We start from the raw sequence: 23,785 nt of genomic DNA, 5'->3' as shown, positions 1-23,785 counted from the left end.
TTATTGCAGCCTGCCAGTACCTAAAGGGGGCCAACAAGAAAGCCAGAGAGGGACTTTTTACAAGGGCATGTAGTGATAGGACAAGGGGTAATGGCTTTAAACTGAAAGAGGGTAGATTTAGATTAGGTATAAGGAAGAAATTTCTTACAATAAGGGTGGTGAGGCACTGGAACGGGTTGCCCAGAGAAGTTGTGGATGCCCCCTCCCTGGCAGTGTTCAAGGCCAGGTTGGATGGGGCATTGAGCAACCTGGTCTAGTGGAAGGTGTCCCTGCCCATGGCAGGGGGGGTGGAACTAGATGACCTTTAAGGTCCCCTCCAGCCCAAACCATTCTGTGATTCTATGATTCTGCTACTAATTTCTTCTAGGACAAGGTGTTTTGCGTAAAGTTTAAAAAACAGTCCAATTTCATTTTTACAAGCACCGAAGATCCTCAAACACATGAACTCTCCAGGCGCCTTAAAAGACCTACCTATCTATCTACACAGAAGAACATGTGGACATCCAAAATGAACACAAGCCACTGAAACTATAATCCATGTATTGGTTCTTTAGTCTAAGCAGGGCTTTCCTGTTAGGTAAACAAAGGAGCTCTTAAAATTTTGCTTTTAAAATTAATGCGCTCCTGATACATTTCACCCCTAAACCTGATTTAGTATCCTCATTAAAGTGGAAAAAAACCCTCAAAAACAAAACCCCAACAAAAAACCCCTTCACTACATCCATGGAATACCAAAACTTAGTTTGTACTCTTACTGCTATTGAGTAGTTTTCAAAAGGAAGATGTTGATATATTAGCATTTCTCTAAGCCACTCTGCAATTTCTCTTTAAGTTCTACTACAATAAAGAAAAATTTACTCACTCGAATCCCCTGCAATAATATGAAAATATGGAAAAACTGATGATGAAATGATCCTTGGGCAAGACAAGAACTATGGTGATGGCACAAAAATGTCAAATATTCCTTCAAAACCAAACTGGAATGAAACAAGTATTTTAAAACCCTAATCACATGAAACCAACAACTGCATTATGGACAGCATTCTGGATAAAACAGCATGTGTGTGTATGTGCATGTGTTCGGGTGTGTTTATCCCTAGATATCAGACAGAACAGGAAAGGAAGAGCTGAAACACTTGTCCAGAAAATGCTCAAAAAGAAAACACAGCCAGGACAAATTTAGAAGCTTTACTTAGTTGTAATATCAAAGGCAGAGTTGACTGTAAAAGCAACCACCTCTCAAGAATGGCAAAATAAACTTACACAAGTCTCAGGAGGAAAACACTGATCAGAGACTGGATATTGTTAACTGCTGCTGTTTTGGTTAAGTGAGGTCCTTTTTGACACTACTAAGATAGTCTTGTCAAAGAACAACAAAAATGAAAAGCAAAAAAAAAAAAGGAAAAAAAAAAGACAGACAACAGCCATTTCAGGGGGAATCTGTTTGGCAAAGCACGGCTTTGAGCTGCTGTCTGAAGAAACAAAACTCGGAATGAACTTCCTAAAACTTTTTTTTTTTTTCAGTCTGCTTTGGAAAAGCAGTATAGGCCCTTTTACAAATTTCAGTAGTCTGATTGGCAACTTGTTTCTTGATCAAAGCAAAAGTCTGAAACACATCTGAAAAAGATTTTCTGAAAAAAAGAAGAAAAAAACCCCAAACATTTCATGCTCAACTCAGAAGAAAGTTTCCCTAGCAGAAACTAGGCTATCTGAATTTATTTTTTTTAAAAAAAAGGAGATTTCCATCAAATAAAATAAGCCAAAAGCGACACATTTTAGTAACTTCTGTCTTAAAGACATGCAGTTTACATAGACCTATACCCATTACCTGGATATGATACCAGTGTGCTGAAATCAAGTTTTGAAATTGTATGACTTTGTATACAGTGTAGATTAATTTGCTTACATTACACAGAAGAGGATTTACCTCAGACTCTGAAAAACATCTGGATCTCTTCTCTTACAGTAACCATAATCACAAACTTATGCTCAGGAATAGCGTGCATTTAGATAGGAGTGTGGCATCCACCCATCTCTGCCAAAAAAAAGAAAAAAAGAAAACCCTGAACTTGGTTAGTAGCATGCCTTGAAATTGCTGCTACTTCACCTGGGGAAGTCTACCTTGAGGATTTAGTAAAAGCAATAAAGCATGTGTGTCAACATGATCTATACCATCCAATGGATAAAATTGGCTTCAGAATTCACCCTTGGAGTGCCAAACTCCTGCTGTCTAGATATTCAGAAATTTAAGTGATGTCAAGCAATTTCCCTTGGCTTAAAGTAATGCCAGTAGACAGACACTCTGACGCCAAGAGAGGATGATGGTGAGATAGTACGTCCCTCTCATTTTCACAAGAACTCGAGGGAACTGCTCCCATATCTTTTGCAGAATTAATCAAGATAAGTTAATGTGTGATAACATGTATCTCAAGCGCTCTGAAGGGAAGAAAACCTGAGCAACTTCTGGCTCTCCAGGATTAACTTTAACAGCTCTCCAAGAAACACAAAGCTTTCCTTTTCTGCCCTGATCCACCCCCAGAGTTCATACTGTGGAGTCAGAAATATTGAGGATGGAAGTATAAGGTATGTCACAGGAAAGCGACATGATGGAGAAGCATCTCGTAACACGGAGGTGCTGACATACTATTGATGCTTTTACACCCTGGCACAAGAAGTTTTTACCTGACCTATAAGTACTCCTTCTACTGTTACTCTTAAAATACTCTACAGTAATAATACATGAATGGTTTCTGCAAACACAGGCGTGGACATTTTGAGGTATTTCAGAGAGATCTAAACTATACTTTATTGCTACATTACAAATGTGACACGTTTTACATTAAATGCAAAAATCAGAAACTATTGGAACATTTGACTCGTGGAGAAGGTAGGAAACTGGAAAAAGGTTTTGGTTGCAACCACGTATATTGGAGCATAAAGAGACCACTATTTCTACACACACGCGTACTTTTCTCTCCATAACCCAACTGCACCAAGCAAGCCGTTGCCTTCCCAACCAGTCTTGCCTTTCACATGATACTTGTTTTTATTCTTCTAAAAGCTCTTTTCATGAAAAGAGAATGAAAAGACAAGCTTGACTTCTTACTTACTCTGTAACCAAGATGTTAGCATGCTGGTTTGCGAGACACTAGAAGGTGGGCCATGGGATGATTGCAAAACCCCCACATGCAATCCGTTTACACTCAGCTGACAGGGACGAGTCACTGCATGTAGGCAGACACAGGCAAGAACCAATTCCCCACAGCAGTCAGTACCTAATTAAAAAGCTAACTGAAAGAGTAAAATGAGGGTTTTGTAAGATAATATGTTTTTGCTTACTTCAATATAAACTACTTTGGTACCTCTCTCGCCCCCAGCTGCCAAACACTTGGAGGTAAGATAGTCTGCAGGATGTTTCTCTCAAAGGGGCTATGGTCCTTTGATTAAGAGCTTGAGAAGCACTGCCTTCCCCAGTGTAACACAGCAATTAACACAGTTCTCAACCAGCTATCAGTGTCTAAAGACTCTAGTATCTGTGTAGCTTTATTCATCACAAATTAGGTACTTTGCAGATTCAAGAAGTCTTCTAGCCACATGACAGTAACTAACGCACCAGGAATCACATGCTAGCAAGCAAATATCTGCATAGAGTGCTTTGAAGTGTTCACAGGGAATTCCCAATGAGTGCAATGAATTAGATCTAATTAATAAACCATGCTAGCAAGACATGGTCTGTCCGTATATTTGTGCTCACAATCACTTCTAGGCACATACAGGCACCGATGTGGTGGTAGGCAAGCACCAGGCATGGTGTACATTATACACAAGGACATCACATGTAAAGAGTTAGATAGCCAAAGGCATCTAAAAATATCACCCAGTGTTTTTACAGAAAACACTATTTGAATGGAAAGCTCTCATGCCCCATTTTCTCACCTGCACCGTTCACAAGGTGACATATATAAGAAGCATCCCTGATGGCATGGAGTAATAGAGCAACTTCAGAGGATGAGTTTCTAGCAGGTATTTATATCACCTCCCATTGTGAGTGAGCTGACTGTACTTATATAAGAAACTGTAACCCAAAAAAGGCAGAAGTGTCAATGCATCAAAAAATGAAATCAAATACGAAAAAACCCTCCAAATTTGTCTGTTTTGTACGCAGACATGTTGGATATGGAATAGCCGTCTAAATGAAAGGTGATTTGACCAGCATATTTCCCTGAGGCATAATTTGCCTCTCTAATAAAACAATAACTTCCCACTGTGCAGTCATGAATAATATCACCTGAAATAATGCATATTTCTTTAATCCAGGAATATACGGAAGGATGACAAAAAACATTCCCAAGTATAACAAATGAACAACAAAGCAGCAGGGCTGGCAACAAAAACTCTCTCTTCTTTAGTTCTTCAGAGTTATTCTTGCCAGAGACTTAACAGTGAAAAACTAAAATCTTTCAGCTCCAGGTGTGTGAACCTGAGTTTTGAAACCTGTATTACGCAGAGAGACAATTTTCGGAGCTAAACACTAAACAGTCACAGAAGTCTATGGGTGCTGGTGGGATTACTATAACTCAGATCCACAAGAATATTTAGGTGTCTGACTCTTTCAGCATCTTTGTGCTTTTGCATACTGATACCCTTTGAACTATACAGCTACGTGTGATGTTTTGTATAGGACCTCCTCTCATGCAGTGAGCAGGACAGACTTCTCCAGAGATGAATCAGAGGTTTGCGGTGAAGGAGGCATCGCTCTACAGGACCACATCGCATCTGGAGCAAAATGCACAGAGCCAAATGAACAAGAGTCTTGTAGTTAAATTAGTTGAATACTGACCTGAGAAATCAATTCTACTTTGGCCTTGGCCACAGAGCACACTGATAAGAAGTCATGCCCTTAATTTCTGTTTCCCTTTTTATAAGTACCTGTCAAAAACCTCAATCTGAAAACCATTCAGAGCTTTCCTTAAGTCAAGAGTAGTAGTACTGTGAATACATGCAACTGTATGATTTGAAGCAATATGAAAACAAAAAAAGCTGACGTCTCTGGTATCTCAACCTGCAAACCTAAAAGCACCTATACTGCCTTGTACAAAATGGGGCAGTTGCACCCAAATTACTTCCTAAGAAGAGATCCTGATATGTGCTAGTTTCCTAAACCAGGCCAGGGCATTGTATGCAACCATCATTTGGCCAGGGAATTGGAGGCCAGTAAACAGGCTGGCACCCCAGCCTGCTTTGTTGCCCATTAAAAGGTTGGGATTCTATCCTCTCCATCTCATAGCAACACTGTGAGGACTGGGACAGGTGAGGGGGATATTCTCCTTGCTCAGAAGGTTCCTCCAGTTTTTGACTCATCCTACTTCAGGATATAATGAACCGTCCTCGACAAGTACCTGATCTCTTCCCCAGACCATCGAGGAAATGCTGAAAAGGAAGGATGTACATGCTACTGTAGCAAACAATGTAGAAAAACAGCAAGAATATTCATAATTCTGTTTTCTGAGCAGCATTTGAATTGTATGTAGTAAATAAAGACCAAGGCCACACCCTAAATGAAAATACTGAACAGTTGTTCATTATGCGCCATTTCCAGAGAAATGAACAGTACATAATTACATAATTTACAATGAGATTATTTGGACAATCATAATTGTTGAACTGAAGCGAGTCAAGTTACATGATCAATCTCAGATGCAACATTTCTAGTTTTTGCAGTACTTAACACAAATTAGTATTTGAACTAGGTTCAGTATAATATATTCTGTATTGAGAAATGATATTATATAGTGCAGAGAAAGGATGAAATAAACATTAAACTCCTAACTGTACAAGAAGTGCATTACATAAAGGTCTCTAGGAGACGCAGTCCAATCCACTTCAACCCACACAGGCTACATGCACAGCCAACTCACATCCACACTCAGCAGCCAGCTCAAACTCTGTCTGCAAGAACATGCAATCCCAACCTTATGTAAGTACGAGCATGAAATTCAGTTGACAGCTTAAACATTCCTTGTGTGACATCCGCACATGTCCTACGTAGGGAAAAATAAAAAAGTTTTGATGGATTTTTTTTTTAATTCAAGTACTGTCAAGACAGCCTAATGAAGTACACAAAGACATCAGAGAAATTCTTTCAAAGCCTTGCCATAAAAAAACCAAGAGCAACATCCTCTCGCCCAAACAAATAATTTTCAAATACAGTGTTTATGACACCAGGCAGTAATTGTGAAACATTTTACAATTTTGAGCACAACCAAAACTGAAATGTACACTTTACTAAAAACCTAACTGGAAAAAAATTTACATTAGAACATTTGACTCCTTCCACTGTGAAGCTCACTTATTTCAAATATACAGAAGCTAAGAGCGCTCCGCACTGAAATTTAGGAAGCCACCTGATACGTGTTATGTTAAAGCAGTAATGGTTTTTACAAGTAAATATTTCATTGTTTGCCTTATGAATGGATTCTTTTTGTCGAATGCCCCTTAAAGACCTTTCTGAAGACAATGAAACTTTTAGGCCTACGGTTTCCAGTTCAGAACGGACAACCCCCAACTTTTCTTTCAAATAAAGCCAGCTCTTCCTCCAGGCAATGACATTACCTCTGAACCATCCAGACAGGTGCTGAAATCAGTGTTGCAGGGCTTGCAAAACAGAAAGTCACTTCCCACTCAGATGGTTAAAACCTGTCTGTAGCCTGTTGGACTCCTCAGAGCAACTGGCTGCTCCAATAATTTTGGCAATACATGTTCCTATTTTCACTAGGGTTAGCCAGAACAAGATTAGACCACATTCCTGTTAGCCAACTCTGGCCATGGTAATCTACGCTTGTGTAATCTCAGGTACAAAGGCAGAAGTTTATCTCCACGTCTGAATGCAGCTAGTTCGCTTTGCAAAACCACCTGCAGTGAAAAGAGCAGCTCAATCTCCAAAGAATGGCAGCCCACTGAAGAGAGAGTTCAAGGTCATTGGCTTGATACTCAATAGCTTTCCTTAGTATCAGACAAACATCGTAGAGATGATTTCCGCTATCAAGCATTCATGGCAGTTAGTCTCTACTGCAGCAGGGAAACTCCTAGCTGCTAGATGGAAGCTTCTGTGACACAAGGTCTTTATTGCAATAAGATCCTGGCGATGGAATCCATCCGTCCACGAAAATGCAACTGGCTGCAGTTGCAAGAAAACCACTTGCACCTTCAAACAGCTCAGTGGTTTGTTCTCGCGTCACCAGGTAAAACAGGTAAAGCAGGAGAATAAATTATTCCTTTTCATTTAATGAGAGAGAAGAATTAAAACTATATTAAAATGCTTTAAAAGTGTTCAAGGATGGTTTTAACAAGAATTAGGGGGAGCTATCCCACTTTTAGAAGTTGATCTGCCCTCCACCCAGAGAACAAGGTGCCTGGGAGATAACAAACCTAGTAATCTCTTGAATAGAAAGTTAACCAATAATATTAGAATAAGAACTATTAAACCCTATTGATGCTTTTAAAAGTGCCTTTTTGCTTATGTATTTGAAAGATGATTGAACACTTGGATCCTTCCCACCTGGTTATAGGGTGGGGGTACAGTGTACAGTTCTATTCATCACAAACATTTCTCTCCAGCAATTTAAAAAAAAAATATGGAAAAGAGACTTTGCGTCCAGTTAAAGCTAGAACTACCATCTTTCAAAACAATTAGAAAGGCTTTCCTTGGTTTAGAAGCCACAGTCTCACATTACAAGTTGTGAATCAGTCCCACATCTACATATTCTCAAACACTTGCCGTTAGGACAGCCTTGGGAAGCCTAGGCAATTAAACCAACATGCCTCAGTTTCTCTGAATGGAGAGAACTAGCAAATCTATTACGGGGATATTAAAGAGTTAATTAGGTAGTGCTTTGTGCATCACAGCTTCACTATTTCAGCAAGTCTCCAGTAACACCTAATTAACAAACCTCTGATGAGCTGTTTCTTAGAGAGCTCAGCATTAGTGCTCCATGCAAATCTTCTTTAACATGCCAGCCATGCAGCTATGATGCCCCTGCTGCCCCTCAGTGAGGGTATATCTTGATACTTCTGGCTGGCTTTAAGCTGTCATTCATGCCCCCCCCCCCATAAAAGTTTATTTACTAAACTTTGGAGCATTTGGTACAAAGCAAAAAACAGCAAGCTACATCAAAGCCTTTCTATTATCACTCCCTAGTGAACTGTGAAAATATAAATTCAAAGCTGACAAGCTAGTTAGACTTTTAACTAAAATCTGAGTGCAATTAACTTTAACCATGCCACTCTGCTACTGTACTTCTGGCACCAACTTTGAGAAGTGGCCCAAATTCTTCTGAGGAACAGAAAGACCATTTATCTACTATATTTATTCAGGGCAAACCTCCTCCTTCATGTCAAGCAGGGAATGTAGCGTTGCTGACGGTGACTGGCAGTGATAAAGGAGCTGGTATGATTTTCAAATGAGTAGCATGTCCCGCTTTCCCAAATGTTAGAGGAAAGTGAATAATATGCCCTCCTAAATAAGAACTGGAATACCAGTTCAGAGATGCACACTGGGGAAAAGGTGCCCCTAAATTACTGGACATATAAAGCTACTGCCTTAAGGCAGCTTTCTGCTTGGATCTGCTACATAAAGGTATTTTCATTTGCAGAACTTGATTAAGGAAAGTGATTCAGAAAGAGGGAGAGAAGGATCATTTGTCTATGGTAAAGTTAAGAAATGGCATTAATTTACAGAATAATTTGTACACAGGTGGTCCCTTCCAAGGTTCCTATGCACATTCTGTGTACTGAATCATTTTAGTAGTACCAAATCTGTGAGATAGAAACTGTCATAAATGTCATGCCTTACCTAAGCATCCATATGGAAAGGAAAATAATATAAAGCTTTTATATATTTGCAATATAAGTATACAAACCAAGAGCTTTGTAGCCAAAGCTCAAACCTTTCCAAATATTTATATTTAGTGGAAACTTTAAATCTGGAGGCCAAAATCATAATATTCAATGGAGAGAGGTGACCCTCAAATGCACAGGTCATACCTTAAGTGGGTTAAATGGCCCTTCACTGGTGCTTTTCTCTTCCTCTGCTTCTTAGATGTTACATCACTATATTTAACCTCTCAGCTAGGATTAATCTCCCTCTACTTTAGGCATCTAGCTTAACTCTGAAACAATTGGAGAATATTGTCTTGAATCCATCATTATCAGCAAATCTCCACAGCAACAAGATATCCTGAAGGACAAAACAAGAAAGCTAAGTGGGTACCTCTCGCATGACACCCTGAAGATGATTGTGTGTCAGGGCCCTTAAGTGGTATTAAACCCCATCACTCTCCCTCGAGAGCAATCTCATGTTTTCTTTCAAGGACTTCATACCCCAGAAGACAGAGAATTCTCTTACCAGCCTGACAATACAAGTTCCAGAAAAACTGGTTACTAATTAGGACAAAAGAGTTGCAGCTTTCAGTTCAAGACTTTTAACCATAAAAGAAAAGCTTCTTGGAAAAATAAGTACAAAAAGTACTTTACAGATGTTACAGAAAATTCTAATATTTTCTTGCCTGACTTCAACTCGAGATAATTCTTCCTAGTTACCAACCTTGCAAGCATCCTCTGAGAGTGCAAAATCGGCACTGAAGAACATCTGCCTCTAAATCAGTCAATCTAGTGCAGAGCCACCTTGCTGATATGTTAAGCCATGAAGCCACATTGTATACTAGTGGCTGAGGCATATGTATGCTGCTTTTCTTCAGCTGACTGCAGCAGGGCAGGTTCCTGGGAACAGAAACATCTTACATCCCCATAAATTCACCCAAGCTCTTCCGTGTTCAGGTGAAGAGCATTTTGTTCCACTAATACTTACAGGAAAGAAAGAAGCTCCAAGACTAAGTGAACTTTAATTCTGTGATTTGAACAGTATCTGCAATAGCCCTGCAAGACTTCAGATGCTGTCAAGCCTGTGGAGGTCCCAGACTTTGAGGTACAGAAGGCATCTGGGACCAGACAGGCTCTACAAACCACGTTGTGAGTTCTGCCATCCAGGGACAGCTCTGTGGGTTAAAGCAGAGGGTCAGCATCACCACTACACTGGAAGATTCCCAGAAAGCAAGCACAAGCCAGGACTGGGCATGAAGCCCTTTATTGTTATCAGTGTTTTTGTAAAGTCAGTTGCCAGGAGTGACAAACCTCTGTTTTCTAGTAGCAAGTGTTAAAATCAGAACACCCAGACATTTGTTGCTGAAGAGCAAGGGCTATACCGATGGGCGTCTCTTGGAGACGCCCATTTCCCTACGACAATGGAGGAAAAAGGATCAGGCCATATTTTGTGCCTTTGGAAGCGATCCATTGCAGTTGCTACACACAGCATTCCTTTGCCATTTGGTAACTGAGAAACACTAGGCTTATTAAAAAGAAAAAAAAACAACCCCGCAGTGCTCTGGTTGGTAAGCATTGGTCAGAGGAGGTCTGCTGTAATGAATGGATGTCAGAATCAGCAGCCCAAATGATACATTAAGTACTAGCTGTCAAAACAAGGGCTGCTACTTCACTTGACCAGAAGCAACCATTTATACAAACACTCCTGCAGGTAGATACTTCTTTGCTTCTTGCTTGACCTCAACTTTCCAAGATTCACAAATCTGCAGGGTTACATACCCTTGCCCTCAGTCGTGCAAGTAACATGGTGCTCTGGAGCACACTCCTCCCTCCTACCCAGATTTTATGTAAACAGCCTTGCTTTTTGCAGGGATTTCAGAAAAGCTGGAGACAGTCACGCTTCAGGAATCTCTGAAAGTTTAATTAAGTTACAATGTCCTAAAGCCACAATATAGCTTTTATAGGCATTATGGCTGTAAAGTTCAAAAGGTAAACAGGTAAGCACATATAGTACACTTCAAACAGCTCTTCCTAGTTCTCCAGAAACAACCGCCAGGAGAAACTGCACACGTACGATATACTTTGCACTTAAACATTCTCATTTATCATCTAAATATTTCAATGCATTTCATGAAGAACCACACACTTAACACAAATTAGGCTAATACCACCTACATGGGGTATGTGAATCATCCCCAGATTTAGCGATTGTGAAATTGGGATGCAGAGAAGTAACTTGACCCAAGGCTGCATAGCATGCGAGTAGGACAGTGGTGAAAGCAAACCAAAAAGCCCTGACTGCAGGCTGGCTGTGCCTCACCTGAGCCACATTCCTGGGATCCACTGCAGGGTGATGTCCTCTACAGACAAATCACATGCTCTAATCCAAAGGGGCTGGGAGAGAGGAGTTTGAAAGCAGTGATTAATAGAAGGCTTAACAAGGCATAAGTTAAAATAGGGACATTTTGCCTTCTAACTTCTTAGTGTGCAAGTTACAACAAAAAACTTCCTCTTCCCAGTTGCTTGCTGACGTGTAAGATTACACAATTTTCTCTCATCACCTCAAAGTTTGGCCCAGCATTCTCACTGCTTTTAAGATGAAATGTAAATGAATGCCTAAGCTTTCAGCATTAGCACAGTCACAGATATTAAAGAGGCTGAAATTAGGTCACTTCGGCCAACACTGAATTGCTCCCCACAGAACATTCATTCTTCAATTCAGGAGGAGAAATGTTTTTAGGTAGAAGCAAACTTGAGAACTGGATAACCCGACAGTCATGTGTTTCATTATATCACTGCCCCAGATTCAAGCTGAGTAGCACCAAAAGGTTTATATAAGCAGACTATTATGGTGGTCTTCGTGGAACAATTTGAGTTTTGAACCAATGCCATTACTGGACAGATTGAGAACATAGAAAAGGAAGATATTTAGAAAACTTAATAACCCACTGGGCTAAATGTGTCATTTACTGATTAAGGACGTGATACTGGGACGAGCTGAGCCAGGCAAGTAAATAAAAGATTTAAAGCTCTAAGATAATTTGAGAATTGTTGGCGGAAACAGCTTTTGCTTGAATGTGACAGCAGCAGCATATAGAGTTAGTAGCCCCTGATATGCTATGCATCAAGACAGAATAAGAAGTTGTCTTTGCTGCTTCCTATGACACTTTTCATACCAAATTTCTTAGTGTCTTAGTACATTAGTAGTTGCAGAGAAATTTCATATTTACTGCTATCGAGAGGACTTTACAGTTATTTTACTGAATAACAGCTAAACCTAGGAAGCGTTCCAGGAACCTTGGAGTGTTTGGTAGAGACTAAGATGCTTTCTGAATACAGTTAAAGGTAGATGAGATGGGGAGTATCAACAAGAAACTCCTGCTTAATTACTTACACTGTTCCCCTTTTCTCCTAGAAATACATGAACCATATTCATATTAATAAGACATCAAACAAATATATATACACAAAAGGTTACCTGAACTAATAAATAACTAAAATCAGATTATTATTTTCCTCATCTAAGATTTTTACTCCATTATGAGTATAGTGGTCTAATGAATTATAATAAAAAGCACCTGCAAGCTTCCACTTGACTATAACAAGCCATTTGTAGTAATTCCTATTTCTCTAACTGCAAATATTCATTGCAAAACATAGAAGTTGACTATTTTAAATAAAAATAATTTTTTTAGAAATTTTCCGAAGAAAATTGATCGTATTTTCTGTGCACTAGAAAGCATTTCCTAATTAGCATTAGCCTTTGACTAACTTGCTGTACTACAGTAACTTTCTTCTACTCCCAAGCTTACAGAAATTTCTCTGCAAAAAAGTATTGAGAATAAATAATTTTCTTTCAAGTATTGAAGTACTGAGTGACATTTAAATTCTTCAATATTCTGGAAAACAGGATTTTAGGGCAGACAATATTTTTGATCTTGACTCTTCGTTTGTTAAAAAACAACCTGTAACACACAGGTGACACAGGATCTAGTTAGCCTGAGCTGGATTCGATTCTGCTGCTGTCAACAACATGTCCCAGCACTTGGAAGAAATCAGCTCATGGTGAGAACAGAGCAGATTTAAAATAAACCCCAGCAAAACAAAAATACTAAGAATGAACTAAATTATCAGAACTCTTCAACTCTGCGGATAGCCACACTTCTCACTCTGTCCCCTCTACTGTCCCTGGTCAAATCAACCCTGGTTTTGTCCTTTTCATAGGAGCTTAAAGTTCAGTGTAAGGGCCATGCAAAAAGGTATTAGTACTTAACTTCAGCTGAGGGAAGTGCCAGCTGGTCACCAAAATAGCCTTGGTGATTCCAGATCCTGAGGGACAGGAGCATTTTCTACCAGCAGGGTAAAACTCATCTGTGCATAACCTTCTGGAGGTCCATCAGACTAGGCAACAAACTTCCACAGAAACTAATTAACATAAACAGCATCATGTTCTGCTCCAAAGCCAGAGCACACTTCAACTTGTCTTCACTAATACCTACTGGGTTCATATTACTGAGAATCTGCCAAATCAAAACACTTGAATGCATAACCGATTTCCCCCAAGGAGAGAAAGAACAAACTACGCTCGACAGACAGACGTCACATCCCTTAATCCAGTGCAGGGAAGAGTTCAGACACTGTTATGTGCACGGAAGCTTCAGAATCTATACAGTACAGTACCCAAACGCTTTCCAACTCAGCAAAACTCAAGGTTTGCTTGAGCTCCTCTCTGTTCTCTTTTTCTGTTGCTTACTTCAGCTGTTAAGACCCTTGCTTCCTTGCTCTCTCAACAACAGACAACCTGGCTTAGCAATCAAAATTGGACAATATTCATCCTTAACACCGTATCGGAGGTCCTTCCCCCAAAGTATTCCGTGATGGAGAACAGTAAGTCATCATCACCAAGATACTCGCAACTGACACATCATTTTAAAGATGATGCTAAAGCAAACAGAGCATGGAAGGTACCTACTATCCCATTGCATGATTGTCTTCTCCATCAAACTCTTCCTCTTTTCTTGAGAGGGATACATGCAGTTATCAGCAGATGGTCAAATTAGTGACATTAGTCAGCAGGTCATAGTTGCATATATATATATACACACACACACACACACGGCAACACCACAATTTTTCAAAGGAAACACACTGGTATTGATGATAGTTTGCAGAGTGAGGCTGTAGATGTAGGGAAAAACATAGACAATGGATTTCTTGACCTTGTCTTATTACTTTTGAGAAAACCCAAATGAGCCTAAATTAACTTCAAATTGCCAAACTTTTCAAACATGTCAGGCAGCTGAAGTGAGGTCAGAGAGAGGAGGGAGTACCTCACACTCTCAAGGTTACTCTGATGGGGAAGTTTACCATTAAGTCACACTCCAGCACTAGATATCTCTCCTGACTGGAGAGGAAAAAAAAGCAAATGCTCACAGCTGAAGAAAGAACAATTCAGTAGAGAAGTCGAAATACTGGATTGGAAGTGGAAAAGCTTGTTTCGTTGATTTTAAGCACTTTCTCAGGCTGAATCATTTATTTTGCTCCAACTTCTGGTTTGCTTAACCCATCTAAACCAACTAGCAGTTTCATAATCAGTTTGATGAGCCAAAATCCGAAGACACACTTGGAGAAAGGTTAGACACCCTTTAATAACTAAAACTCAGCAAGAATGAGACTGTGCTACGAACATCCAGTCCTTCTGCAGGCTATTTGAGTGGATCCGGCAGCCTTCTTAGAGGGTAATAAAATGCATTCTATTCCCTGATTTCTGGGAGAGAACACATGCTGCTATTTTCCTCTCATTCCCACAGCAGCATTATTGCCACAAGATACTAATCCCAAATGCCATCTCACACTAACCCTACTCCTCGCATACAGAGGAGTAAGATCCTTTGTGCAAAGGACCATCGTCTTGGCTTTGTGCTACACCAGTGTAAGAAAAGAGCACGCAGCATACTCTCACAACAGAACACCAGGGAAAGCAGGGCAGGTAGCAGCCTGCGAGATCAACTTTTTGTCAAGAACTTGCCCACCTGGCTTTAAAATCAACAGGAAGCCACCTGCTTAGTTCACACTTCCATATACAAATCCTGTTATGATAGGATCAAAAAATGTACTTTTCCTTGTTTTGAACTACTGCACTGGAATTTTTTTTAATTTTTTTTTTTTAAGGAAAGCTCTTTGATCAGACAAATATTTTTAAAAGGAAAAACAAAACAAAGCTGTCCTATAAAGTGCAGGCCCATGACAAGGGCTGTTTGGGAAGAAGGGATTATACATGACAAAAATAACATTAACTTTATTCCCTAGTAGCCAAGCCCATATTCTTAGGCACTGGTATGTTACTTTCTCACAGTAAACACATAGTTAAAAAAAAAACAAAAACAAAAACCAGAATTAGGATTTGCTTTGTGCACCCAGTTAAGCATCTATGCCAAACATTGTTTTGTGGTGCCTTACATGATTACACTGCTTTAACCCTATTTGCACACCCCACATAAAAGAATGGTTCTGGACCACACTTTTATGCAATTTAATTTAGAGCAGGATTCCCCCCCCCCCTTTTTTTTTTTAAACTCCCAGTGAAGAATTCCACTAGGGAACCATCTTTTCAGGATAAGGTGTTGTAAAGTACACAGATGACAAGATTCAGCATATAGATGCCAAAAACCAGTACTAAATGAATTGGGTAAGATGAAGTCTTTTACAAACACAGACCTGCATCTTACTTCATGTATTCTCCCCAATTATTTCATTAGACCCATTTATGGATGTCAGCTTTGTTCATGCAGTGCCTGAGGAATGGATACGACCCACTGAACAGCCTCAGTATATTTAAATGACAAAATGCTATGAGCTGTTCTGATTAGAGACCCACTCAATCTCAATACAAAGCCATGACAATGGTTCTGCCCTCAACCCACTCCCCCCGCCACCTTCGCGGGAAAAAAACCCTACAATCGTAACAAAGTTCTGTTTGGGCTTTTCCTCTTGAAAACTTTTACAGCCTAAAAACTCCCACAATGCAAAAAGCAAGGGCAGCAAAAATACACCTCCAAAAATGCAGTGCAGCTTTCACACAAAGTGTAGTTAAAAAATGACTAAGTTTTCTTGATATATGAATTTGTGGGTAAACCATTTATCAATGACCTGTTTACCTGTGCAGCAGAGTCCCTCAAGCCGAGGGCCATGTCATTCCCCTTTGACTGATTAATTAGCCAATCAAAGGATATTTTTCACTGTGAGGCATGATGGTTTATTCCAGCTAATGCATGGTCTCTAATGGTAACACATTAAAGCCAACTCGGCTCTTTAAGCCTATCGAAGTGACCAAAAGGGAAGGAGAGAAGATAAATCAAAAGAGCTCCCCCCAGTTTTGTTTCTGTTCCTAACAACCCCCCCAAGGAACTAACGCTAGAGGCAAAACTCTTCTCCAATGAAGAGAAGAAAAGCACCATTTCTTCCAGATCGGGAGATGTCTCCTCCTCTCCCTCTCTGCTGATATCTGAACAGCAATAATTTATCCTCAGTTGATTAACAAGGTGCTTATAGAATAGGGAACAAAACATCAATACTTTGCTCTTCCTCCTTTTATCAAAAGCACTACTAGGACACCATGCTGGGTAAAGTAATTTTTACCGGTGCTCCTGGAACAATCTCATCTGCATGGAGGAGTATTAAAAATATGGCCCAAATTAACACCTTGAGCCTAATTCATCGTTTTTCTGACTTGCTATATACGGTGTTACAAGCTATCAGCTCAAAGCAACAGGGTTTTAGATCCAGTTTACGCTAGCCTGTGCTGCCAGAAGATTTGCTCTACCTGTACCACTTGTGTACACTGAAGATGCATTTAACCCTTCAACTGTATTGTCATGCTGTTCTCCTTGTGAGTTTGTCTCACCAACCTGTCCTCATTGCCCCTCAAGCATGGGCAAAGGCCTTGTACTGCTAACTGCTGGCAGAATCTGGTTTTGGGGCTTTTTTCCCCTCTTCTTTTCTTTGGAAATGATCCTTCTGGCTGTTAAGAGTCCACGGTACGCTGCAGAGCAAAACTGGAGAGACCAAAGCAACTGCAGTGTTACAGATACAGTAAAAAGCCCCTGCTAATGGTCATTTTAACACACTTCACTCAAATGGTCAGAGAGAAAAGACATAACAGATGAACAAACAAACCTAATGATATCCTTCAAGAGTGCTCAGTGGGCTCACACAGAAGTCAAGGAGAACTAAGCCACTGTAAGCAGAGTGTTACCATTTCCTAGATCATGAGTCTAAAAATCTGTAGTAAGCCATGCTGGTCAAAGTAGCAGTGAACTAGAGGCTGACAGAAACCTTTCTACTCAGAAGCGGGTTCCTGGGGATACCAAATGCATAAAACCACCATCACATTGTCTTGCAGACTCTGCCACTAGGTCACCAGCCTCTTCCCACTAACCAACATTAAAAAAAAAAAATTTAAAAAATGCAGCCTGCACAAGAACTGAATAGGTCAAGAAGACTGAGCAGTAATCACATGCGTACAACAACATGGTCAGCTTTTGCACTGAAACAGAATATATTCAGAATATAACTACTTGGATAGGATACACCTCACTGTTAGATGTTCTCTACAATCAGTGAAGAGGCACATATCGCTAGGAAGAGTTCGGCTTCATACATCTTTATCATCTTCAGAGACAGTGAATGCATCTGTTTGGGCACCTGTGGCTCATCACTATGAAGGGAGTCTGGAGAAGATGCCTAGATCTTCTACCAATAAAGTTGGGTGGGATTAAATCCTACCTTTTGTTACCTATGTTTTCATTTGCCTTGATTCTTGGTAAAACGCTGTATTCACTCTTACCAATGACATACAATGCATTACATACTTCTGTGCTGAAATGGTTAAGTCATATATAGGAATAAGCACTGTGCAGTTCTAAATTTTAACCCCAAATCTGACAAACTCTGTAGCCTGAGGATAATTATAAAACCTAGGCATAAGATACTCAGTTCCTCTAAAAAAGCAATTATTCTCTCTGACAATAAATGTATAATAAAAAAAGAAGGAAATATGTTAAAGACACTGTTCTCAGTGTTTTCCTACTGTCTTCCTCCGGAACACACTGACAGCAATTACATTTTTACTCTGATTTCTTAAGGAAGCAAAGTTTCCATAATCATTCTGCCCAGACATTTGTGTACATCATGCACTCCTTTCTCTCCAGCAACTTTTAAATCCAACCTAGCAGAAGCTTAGAGGTTTCAAAGATATTAAGACTCTAAAATATTTCAGCTGGACAGAGAAGGCCAACAGATCAGTGTGCACATGGATGGGGATTTCAGCATGAGCTCATCTCCTTTAGTCACACAGAATCCAAGCACAACACAACCACAGGAAACCAAGCTTCAGTACTGGAGCCGCTCACAGAATGACTTGTTGGGAGTTGTTTTACTTAAACCAATTCGTCTTTGCCCATTCCAACAGGTCTAAAAGTGTTAAATTCTTTTTTTTTTTCTTGGTGTCACTTACTAAGGAGCTGGGATTTCCCTTAGGAGACTCTTCCACTGCCCCGCTGACATCACTGCGAGGAAGCTTGCCGAAGAGTAAGCTTGTGTCTTCCTCTTTCTAATTGAAGTTCTCACCCCTAGTACCATTCTTGGCTTTTGCCTCCCCTGATTACTATCCCTTCCCTTCCTCTGTTTCTCCCTCCCCCCGACCCCCAGATATTTATAGGCAGAGAGGTCATCTTTTTCTGCCTCTTTTCTGAGATGAACGTATCCAGTTCCTCCACTCTCTCCTTCTAGGACATGCCCTCTAACCCTATTGCCCATTTTACTAAATCCTTTTGGACTCTCTCCAAGTTTTTGATGTCCTTTTTCTGTTCTGCTTCTCAGTCCCAAATACCTCACGCTAGCTGCAGTCTCCAAAGCAGAACGGTGAAAAACCTAAGTTAATTTTTAACTAATTTTTCTCTTCTGCAGTTTTTTGTTCCCTGACATTGCTGAAAAAAGGAATAGCAAATTAATTTATATGCTACCTCTGCAATGGAGACTTTTGTCACATGTAAGAAAACCCCAACAGACAAAACTTGCAACTTGCCTAAAAGTCACAATTGTGAAACCCCACAGACATCAATATCATGATTGTTATTTTGCAGAGAGAAAGCTGAGGTGTAGGGAATTATATCACTTTACCCATAGCTTCAGTGAGCCCATGGCAGAGCCAGACTTTAATGGATTTTCAGTTATGTCCCTTAAGATTAGTCAACATGCTTTTCTGATAAGTGCTGGGAAATGTAAGTCAGTTGAGGAAGTTCTGCAAAATGTGTCAGAAGACAATTTCCTGATTTAAAAAAAAAAACAAAACACGAAAAAGCAACAGGGTTGATAGTTACATTTCTAATGACTAACACGGAAGAAATCACCATGAACTCAAGACTTTCGGGCTACTTGGATTAGGTGGTTTAAGGGAACTTACGCAGGTTTACATCCAAGTTACAAAAATTTGAAGGAAGCAGATTACTCATCAAATGGCCTAAGACATGGAAGTGAGATGGATGCAAAACATTCAGTTTTCTATGCATCTCAAACAGAGTTATTACAAATGCGCCAGCAAATAAGAACTACTCCCCCAGCCCCCAAAGCGAAATCAGTGCCAGAATCATGTTATTCAGCAACCAAGCTGGGACTGTCTGTAACTCATTCCCAAATCCTCAGTCTCACTCAGGAGCATTTTCTCCAGTGATAAGGCTTCATCAGGAAACACAGCTGGATGGAGGAAGGAAATTCTGAGAAGCAAAAAAAATAGTGGGGGTTCCAGGAAGTTCAACCAGATAGGAACTAATGGAATTTGTTTTTCTGTCTCCCCAGCTCCCAGTGTTCCTAAGCAAGTGAGAAAATCAGAGGGAAAGTGGGGGCAAAAAACGTCTGGCAGATCTTACCCTGCAAAACAGGTCCTCACTGCAGGTCTCCAGAGAGCATCATAATTACAATTCAATATTTTCGATCACTTACTCTCCCTGGGAAAAACTGCAGACGTTTTCAATTTAGGTCCACTCTGAAGCTCAGCCATTGTTTTCTTCCCCCTGTTTTTTTGACTTGTATTTTTTTTTTTTTTTTCAAACAAAGGTCCCTCTGTAGTCTATTAAGGAGGTTTTAGTTGGGCCCATGATTTATCAAAAATAATAATAAAAAAGTACCGTTATGTTTAACATTCAGGATAATTAAAGATTGCAAGTGCCTATGATTAGTAACGCATATCCCAGAACCAACAAAACAATAGCTTAAACTAGTATCTCAGTCTTACTACTTCTAAAGAAACTCCTTTCGACCCTTAGGGGCAAACAGCATTTCCTTCCATATCCTTTGCAATTTCACTCTTTTGCAATCTTTACAATCCTCTAGCCAACTCCCTCTTCCTTTGATAAGGCAGATAATCCAAATTTCAACATCCCCACTTACTGCAGTAGCATCAGCGTGAAACAAGAGAAAAGATGCATTAGCCAGATCAGTCCTAGGCTACTGAGACAGTTAAAAAGTGAGTCTGAGTTCAGTACTACAGTTAAAACGGCTCAGATTAAGCTAGCACAAAATATCTTCTGCCAAAGACTACTCCACAGGTCAAGATCATAAAATGATTGCTAATGACCATACTAGAAAAGACTGAACACGACTAATTGGAACAGTGTCTCTGTGACATACCTGATTTGTTGAGACACCATTTATCACAGCAGCAGTTCAGAGGTGACATATTTTTGACAAGCACTTCAGAAAAGCCTGGATTATCTTGCTGGTCCAGAGACCATGTCACTTAGCCTTGAGCCCTTCCACTAGTTTCCATTCAACCATAAGCACAGATGGAGTTTCCTGGGTTTTGCCCCCCCCCCCCCCTTTTCCTAATCTTTAAGAACAATTTGGTATAACACCAGCCAACCAACCAGACCTAGTACGACAGTGCCGATGAACATCAATGTAATACCACTGCCAGGATCTACTACACGTTAGGCCATTTGTAGAGACGGAAAAGCTCAAAGGCCATGGGTACAACAGCTCTTGGGAATAAGAGAAGTTCCACAACTCACTCAGATGAAAAACCTGACCATAATGCCATCAACGGCATACATCCTTAAACGTTTCTGTAACTTCCACTGCGTCTCTGATACCTACAGAACTGCAAATCATCACCCAACTAAGTCCATTTACAGCATAAGCATTTTGTTATTCCAAAATGTTCCCATCTTCTGCTCCTTAAGTGATCTCTTTCACCCATCCACTGAATTTTGTCACAGGCTTAAATTGGAGGCTTTAAGGGAGGGAGATAGTCAAAACTCAATTGGACAAGGTCCTGAGGAACTTGTAGCTGACCCTGCTTTGAGCAGGGTGACTGATCTAGAGACCTCCAGGTCTCCTCCAGTATCAGTAATTCTGTGATTCTGTGAAAAGCAGTTCCTGCACCCTTCCATGAAGTTATACCCAAGATGGTTCTGATCCTAGACTGAAACAACTAGAAATACGGGAGAAAGAATTATGCTGAATATCTTTGTTGAAAGATCAAGAGTGGAAAGACAACTCTACTGTGAGCAGAGGATAGGTCATTCAGTCCACATCAAATCTGTAGTGAATGCTTCTCAAACTGCACCTGTGAAAAAAGCGGAGGAATCTAATACCTCAGAAAGAGCCTTAAAGATAGGACTTTAAGCTACACTATCGATACAAACAGGTACTTCCACATATCATCTCAGTTGCAACTACAGCTGGGAACCTGCAATCAGATTAATTGATAGTAGCAATTCTGGCACCTATGTAAGTATGGAAGCTTGTCCTCATCTACTCTGAAGAGGGACAGCAGCATACAACTGTTACTAACAGTTGCAGGAGCTGCAATTAAAAGGGACTGTAGCCTATCACAGCCTGGAGGCATACCCCAAGGCTCTGATGGTCACCAAGGCTCTTCCGACATTATCTCTACACAGGAACAGATACGAACAACTCAGTTCCAGCAGAATGACCAGCACTTTCCTGCTCCTGTAGTGCACTCTCTGCCACATCAGAGAAATGCCCAGAGCCTAGGCATCTCAAAACAGAATGCAAACACACAGAGAGAACAGTACTGCAAATCCTCCCAAGACAGTTCCTTTTGTGCCACCTTAAGGACCAGCCTCTGGAACATGATGGAAAGGGATCATGAGAGTTCATGGGTGCAATGAAATGAAATTGCTCAGAGCTGGAGGATCTGAGCAATGCATTTTTGTTCTGTGCAAACTCCACAGATCTCTGATCCATGAAGAAAGGGCGGGGGGGGGGGGGGTAGCAACTGTGCTGAATTGTGCTGCCTCTAGCTTTCTCTCCCTGTGGCCGCTTAGCAGCAGCCAGTAGCCAGAAGACAACAATGCAGCTCCAAATTACATTACCTCCTGCCTGTATCTGCATGTGGAAATCTGGGTGCTTAACAGGGAACAGCCTGTGACTTTTTGCCAGAACCTTGACCCATTAGCTTACTGTTCAGTGAGGGGAAAAAGGAAATCTGCACAGTAGTCATCAGCCAACCACTGCACTGGTCAAGGAATTAGCAAAAACAGGCACAAACTTACATACCCTTCACAAGCAGCCATAAATGCACATACTCTGCAGGGTCTATCAACAAAAGAACAAATGCTCTGCAGGATTTAAGTCCCAGAAGAAGCAACAGCACTTTCCAAACTTATCTTTAATTTCAAAAGACAGGGGACATGCAGAGAAAACAAGACCAACTATTTGGGACAACTTATGGGTGGGCAAAATCTACTCCCTTAACCACAGCACTGTTGATTTGCATTAAATCCCAGTGTGTCTTGCTTCATATTGATCTGACAGCAAGGGAGCAAAGAAGTAGATCCATGGCATATTTAGGTGATCAGAAGTGTTAATCAAGGAGGCTCCAATGGTGCAAGCTTACCTACAGTATTTGAGACCTCTAACAGCTCTCATGGACTTGAAGTCCCTACATGCTTATTTCAAGACAGTAATAAGTTAAGATGGGTTCTGTTGTGGCTGATGGCCTCCTCCCAAGCTCTTACCTTTCAAGCCAAACCATGTGACTTGTAACAAAGGTTCATACTGTTTTTCACAGTCGCAGACAAGACAAGACAGTTCTTAATTTGTTTAAATTTCTTCTAACCTCCCAGTTTAATTAACTGTAACTCTATTTTTGTAGTTTAGCGAACAGTACTCAGAAAACAGACAACATTTTTCTCCGTCCTTTAAAACCTACAGCACATTCACTGAAATTGTAACACTATATGGGATAATGGCAAGACCAAATTCTTCAAACTGTTCAATTCAGGACACTCCACTGAAGTATTCTTTATTTTATAGTCAGAGTTTTTTTCCAGTGAAGAATCCCCAGTGGATTGCTATTTGTTCTTCACAAGCTTCCTTGTCATACTGCCTAGCATTTACATAGCTACAAACCTTATATTACTTTCACTACTATCCAAGATCTCTTAGCACATTCTTCCCCCTATTCCTCTCCTCCCAAAGTTCACAGTGGCCTAAAGTGAAGTTACAGAAAAATTTTCAAGACTACTGCACAGCAAGCAAGGTGTCAAACACATACATGGTATTTCAGAAACTTCCATTCAATTTCAGGCCCCATCCTTCCCTCTAGACAAGAGACTTCAGACCTCTGAACCAATAGGGCAATCCTTGCAACATATTCATTTGTGCTTATCCAGATGTTATTTTTTCCAAAGGATTTTTCTGGATATGTTAGTCATGTCACAGTCTAAGTCTGTTATTTCATATACTGATAGAGCAGGCCTATTCTTTGCAAGTGCAAACACGAATGACTAGATAAGTAAAATAAAATAATAAAATAAATGCTAGTACAAACCTTCATCTCATTACACAAAGTGGGGAAAAGTCTTTTCATTAAATATTTATCAGT

At 40.3% G+C, this 23,785-nt stretch overlaps 1 protein-coding gene across 2 annotated transcripts in view; it reads right to left on the bottom strand.

Moving 5' to 3' along the window:
- PINX1 (PIN2/TERF1 interacting, telomerase inhibitor 1) overlaps nucleotides 1-23,785 on the bottom strand; it is a 62,185-nt gene that overhangs the window by 22,980 nt on the left and 15,420 nt on the right. The gene's annotated exons all lie outside the window — the stretch shown is intronic.

This window comes from Haliaeetus leucocephalus, unplaced genomic scaffold (assembly GCF_000737465.1).
Source record: "Haliaeetus leucocephalus isolate CR32 unplaced genomic scaffold, Haliaeetus_leucocephalus-4.0 Scaffold871, whole genome shotgun sequence".
NCBI lineage: Eukaryota > Metazoa > Chordata > Aves > Accipitriformes > Accipitridae > Haliaeetus > Haliaeetus leucocephalus.
This window is presented reverse-complemented; position numbering and strand designations above follow the sequence as displayed.